Raw genomic sequence first — 6,504 nt, forward strand, 5'->3', positions numbered from 1 at the left:
ACGGCTACTGTGATAAAGACGTTACAGGTCAGAATGAGGATTTCAGAAATCCTTCTGTACAGTCTGAATAAATAAAGCCTCGTCAATCATCCCCAAACTGACATGTTGTAAAATGCCTCATTAATGGCTTAATGAATCACAATATAAAAGGCTTTGCCATCTCTCCCGCCTGGCTATAGATGTGCATGTCACTTTTATTGATCTGGCCTGTACGTGTTGATATATAGTTTCAATCTAAATGCGTTCAGTGAAGGTTTTTATGGGTGTTTGCAGGGAAGGACATTTATATGGGGTTGTTTGAGCTCACCTCTAGTCAAGTGATTTTGTCGTCAGGGTTTTCTGGGACAAATCTGCCCCTCTGTCATTAAAAATAATCACTGGTTAGGGAAAAAGACGGAAAAATTAAAGGGCACTGTATGTTTTATTAATAAATCCTGCAACAATCACTCCTTGTCTGCAAGAAGTAACAAAAAGAACGAGCTGGAATACAAATGATCCTATTCATGAGTGTTTCTCTAATATTTGCAGACAAAAGCACCGTTATTATAAGCATGATATAACCTCTGCGTCGCCGAAATGGCTAATTCACTCCTTTTTTTAACTTGTGCTTACCTTTCATGAGATTGCTGTAATGTAAAAATATCAATACTCCATCCACGAGGGAGAATACCGAAATAAATTGATGTTACAATGTACTGGATGTGAAACAGCCAGCTGGGTTTAAATACATTCCCTAGATGCCAAATGGTACCTTCACAAGGTCGGTTTTATTTTAAATAAATACATTTATTTAACTTCGAGACCGGAAATACTGTTTCCACCCTGTGAGTGTTGCCGCTAACTTTACATGGACGCTGCCGTCAATAGAAATAAATAGGGGGAAAGACGTAGTATATTCACGTTCTCCTGGCGAGACCTCAAATCATCTTCGTAATATCTATCAAACTATAGATCCTACACATCTACTGGACCTGGATTCTAAAACTACAATATACACTTCTCGCTAGAAATCTAATCAAAAAGCAGTTTAATGGCCAAACTATCCTACAATTTTGGATTTTCCAGAGAGGGTTATTTAAGCAATAGCTCACGACAGGCCGTGGTATATGCTCATTATATCACAGCTAAGGGGCGTGGTTCGGCCCGACGCGAAGCTGTGATATAATGAGCATATACCACGGCCTGTTGTGAGCTATTGCTTAAATATACGACCCACCGGAGCATTTGCAGTCAACGAGAGCACTAGAGGTCGAAAACTTTAAAACGGGATTATAGGTCGTAATAAGCGCTTGAACAATCAACCTATTTGGTCGTATGAGTTGGAGGACTTGTTGGGAGTTATCGGTAAGCACCTTAGACCAATGATGTGGCTATTGAAGCAGTAGTTAAATATGTAATAATATATCTTAATTGTATTATACTTAAGTGTATGTGTCAGTTGCTAATGTGCATACAAGAGTGTTAGGACCATTTATTACACTTTCTATGAAGACCACATTAAAAGGACATAATAGTGGATAATAACACATTTGTATAAAGCTCCAGGAATACCCATCAGTTGTCATTTTTATATTTTTTTCAGAGAGAAAAGGTTAACATAACAAGTGCTTTCACTTAGACATTTAAAAATGAAGTATAAAAAATGAGTCCCTCTGGAGTAATTACACAACAATGAAAAGGGTAAGTTGTCCATTATACTGTGTTTTACGGGATCATTTAAAGAAACCGATAATAACTTGTTAATTTATAGCTAAGACAATGGCACATAAAAGTGCATGGTGAGGACATTCATAGATAATTATAATTAATTTAAAATGATTCATGGCTACACAACATAGTAATAAACACACAAAACTTTTTTAAATCAACATTCATTAAACATTATACAGATGCGACTTGTAAAACATATTTATGATACTTTTATGGATACTTTCGCTACTGTATAAACTTGATGACTGATGTGGCGGATAATAAAATATGATTATTTTTGTTAGAATGTTTTTGTGTGCATAATTATAGTTGTGAGGCAACAGTATAGATTATTTTAATTGAAAACATATTATTTTTTATGTACCCAAAAACTCTAAAAAGCAATATTATCGATGCATCATAATGTACTTTAGATTTCTCAAAAGGGACATATTATTTACTTAAATGTAGTTTTTTTTAACCCTGTTAACATGTTTTAATATTCATAAACACTTCATTTTATCTACATGTCAGGTAATATTCCAATAACGATGAAAAGCATCCATAAGACACTATGTTTGTTATTAATAAAAAATGTTATGTTTAATGACTGTTCTTTTATCGCATCAGAAAGTATTATGTCATAAATATAGTCATAAAGGCTGTGGCTCAGTGGGATAATGCGCTGATCTTCGCTGATGTCGCTTTGAATAAAAGCGTCTGACAAGTGACACGTAATGTAATGAAGAGTTAACACATTATAATTCACTACGAATGCCTCCTAATGAACTTTCTCTTTCTCTCATCTGTGCCATGCTCTTAGCTATCAATTAGCAAGTTATCAGTTTCGTTAGCCCTACAAATAGAGTGTATTTAGGGGGTAGCAAGTTTGAGTCCCACTGCAGTCAGCATGTCGTTGTGTCCCTGGGCAAAACACTTCTCAAATTGCTCCTGTGGGGATTGTCCACAGTACTGAATGTATGCAAGTCGCTTTAGATAAAAGCGTCTAACAAATGACATGTAATGTAATGTAATCTGTAATGAACAACTTACCCTTTTCATTGGTGTGTAATTAGTCCAGAGGGATACCTTTTTAATGCATCCATTTTAAATATCTAGGTGACAGTTATTTTTATGTTAAGCTTTTCTAACTGAAAGGCACAAGAAAAAATGACAACTGATAACAATAATGCACTAAATGTACTGGAAAAATATCCTATAGAAAAATTAAGGGTTTTATCCAGATATTATATACTATTATATACTACTACTACTACTACTACAAGATAATTTTCTATGGTTCTCTACCATATTTTCGATTGCCATTTTTTGTATGCGGGTGCTGTAGAGTAGACGACAAAAAAAGGCTGTAATGTGAGATTGTCCTCACAAGTCACAAGATCCAAATGTAAACCTTAATGTCTGAGCGACGACTTCAAAGTTTCAGTTTTTTACATTACATCCCTTCACAAGTTATCATAGGGTTAATGACAAACACAACTCTTATACTGAAATGCACTGAGGTATTGTAGCAAGCGTTTAAATGTAAATGTGTCCAGGGCGGTCAGTAACATTGGAAAAGTTAACAATGTTGCCCCTAACAGCCAGTAGTGTTTGATTGATGGTCCTATAAATGTGGGATACATGTGATTTATAGGCCTCTGAATTGAAAATGATTGTGATTATTTTTTGTCATTCCCTTAAAACTGAATTTTTCTTTGGTTGTATAGGGCATTCACAGGCCTGGCCTATCATATAGCATTTTCCACTCTCCTATCTTTGCACCTTTATGTCAATACATCTTGTAAGATTGACAGACACACAAATATACACACACTTTTACGAAGTTTAAAAAGGTTTCAACCACATCTGATACTGACAACTTAACATTGATCCTGTCGTCTTTTAGTTAGATGGACATGTCAGGTCACCAAGACAGAATATCAGGATCATGGGTGGTTATATTGCTGTTCTAAATGACAACGAAGAGTATTTGATCATGTTGAAACTAAGATAAATGTATTACATCCTGCATGATTGGTGTGCAAATGTGTCTGTCCTAGGATGGCAAATGTTTATACTCTGCATCTGCTTGGCTTACCATGATATTGTTAACCAATTTCACTACTTATGCTTATACCTTACCAAAAGAAGCAATGAGTGTGAAAAGATAATTAGTCTGAATGTGCTTCTCAGAAATGAGAAAGAAGGGAGATGACTCACTCATACAGTATACTTCGATCCTCTGCTTTGGAACAAACGTTCACTGCGTCAGAAAATGAAGGAAGTATACATCCACACCGTCTCCTTCTCATCAATGCTTAGATTTGTGCATGCAGTGCAGATCAGGCAGGTTCTAGATAGTGTAACTTTAATTATTTTCCATTTTTGAATGACAATAAAGTTCATAAAATAAATTTCTATGGCATTCAGTATTTATTTTTGTAAAAACAGTATTGTTTTACAAATGATTTGACCTGAGCAAGGCCATACAACAATGAAAGCAATCATACGCCATTCAAACAGGGCTAGTATTATAAAGCCTATCACTGGAATTATATTAACAGCTATTATTTTTCTTCTGCCAAATTGCCGGAGACAATCCATCACTAAATACCTGCTGTGGTTGTTGTTAAATTAAATTAAGTGTGCTTCCTTATAGGAATCAAAACAAGGGGCTTCATTGGAAAAGGCCTGGATCCTGGACCACATTCTGAATGACTAAACGGTATTAGTGTGGAACATGTATAAAGTTGTGGCCTGAGTGAATTCATATTTTTTTGTTCCTTATTTATTGATCAGACATATACTTATATTATTTTCAAATAATGGCTTTGACTCACTCACCTGCTACGTCATGATTTGGTTGGTGTCCAAATAACCACTGAGTCATTCAGCAATCAGGCATAGCGCCGGAAATGATCCAGTAATCACACCATAAATGGCTTTTCTTTATTGTTAGGAGGATATACAGTACACTTAAAATAGATCACAATAATATAACCTGTTCCAAGCATCCTCTCTTCTATCTCTGCCCATCTCTGGCCCCTCCAGGGATGAGTAGGAGGCTGAATCTGCCGTACACTGAGCCAACATGTAATGTACTCTTCTTAATGTTGTTCCATCCTTTCATAACCTGTTGTGAAAGCAGAAGCTGATAGATATTGAGTAGCTAATGTTAGAAACTGGACAAGCTGTAAATGCTGCATCCTGAGTGAGGAAGCTCTCCCAATGTGTTTCTGAGGTCACAGACAACTCTGTACTGTAGAATACTACTATTCAACATGTCTCCATGCAACAAAATGCATTTTCTCCTAAATCATGGTGGCAGTATGATTGAAGTTGTGAAGCTCCTTGGTTAGCTAAAAGAACATTTATTTTGGATGAAAATAGAAACAATGTGATGTTGACAACTAGTTTTATAAAAGGGACACAAACACCGGTTTCCTTGGTAAAGTCCTGTGTTTTTTTTATCCACACGCCATTCACACCAAATCAGGCACAGCAGCCTCCAAGATACTCCATGACGATTAATCTCTCATGGCAGGGTTGTACTATGGATCCCCAATACGCGATTGGCCACCAAAGAGAGAAGTCGAGCAAAGCTTACCCAAAAGTTGTATCTGTTGTAAATTTGTATCACAGGCACGCTGCTTCTTTTGATCTTTCTGTGTGTACATACATTTTTTGAGATTGACAATAAAGTTGACTTTGACTTTTGACTTCTTTCCAGCATTCCCTGAAGCGCCAACCACCGCAGTCCAGATGCATTAGCAACATTCAAATGAATACAGGAACAGGCTTTTAGCTGCTGCAATGATTTGGTGTGAATGCAGCCTTAGGTGATTAACAAAACCATTATATAACAACTAATGGAAAGAATGATACTGTGAGCTTTATGATAATGTCCCGAAGTAGCTGTCACTGCCTCAACTGCTCCTTCAAAGTAAAAACGTAAAACAGCTTTTACCAAGGCCAAATTTGAAACTCCAAACAAATGTTGACAGCTTACAGCTGGGGGGTATACTACGAAGCAGGATTTTCGCTTAGCCGGCTAACTTCAGGGAAAACTTGGGGATTCTGGTCCTACGGAGCTGGTTCTCTTTTTAGCCGGCTAGATCTCCATGGTAACTTATGCTGTGCGGCTAACCTGGTCGGGAGCTCAACTCAGTGAAAGTTCTGCCTGCTGACCAATCAGAGCTCAGTGTGCAGAGTTTAAAGCGATCAAGTCATATTACAGGAGAAAGGAAATACAGAAAAGCTGCCGTTGCAGGAAAGACGGCCAGCAAAAATCACAGACTGTGTGAACGTGAACATTAATAGAATATCACCTCCCATCTTCAGAGCAATCTGACTATTATAACATTAGCATTAAGAAAGCTTACTTAAATATCTGCCACAACATAAGTAACCGGATCAGAGTAACATTAAGTACAGTCCGCGGCATATCACATCATGATGTATCATTATATTTCCTTATCTGAGTCAGCTGAGCCGTATCTGGCCATGCAACACTCACAGTGTCACATACTGTATGCAGAAGTATTATTTTAAGCAACACATTAAGTTGATGAAACTCTCGAGACAAATGTAATTAAAGTCAGATCCACTCGTGTCTTAGACGGGGCAGTGATATCATAAACCTGTTAATGTACCCATACAAACACTTTTTCTTTTACCAGCTGTATTCAACTTGCAGGTGCAGCTATATGGCTTTTATCCTGGATACAGTGTTCAAGTCATGGATGTTTAAAGTTTAACTTCTTCATATGTCTAATATTATGGTTCACTTGTCATTCAGGAAGTATGACGCGG

The sequence above is a fragment of the Notothenia rossii genome (genome assembly GCF_949606895.1).
Source record: "Notothenia rossii genome assembly, chromosome: 6".
Classification (NCBI taxonomy): Eukaryota; Metazoa; Chordata; class Actinopteri; order Perciformes; family Nototheniidae; genus Notothenia; species Notothenia rossii.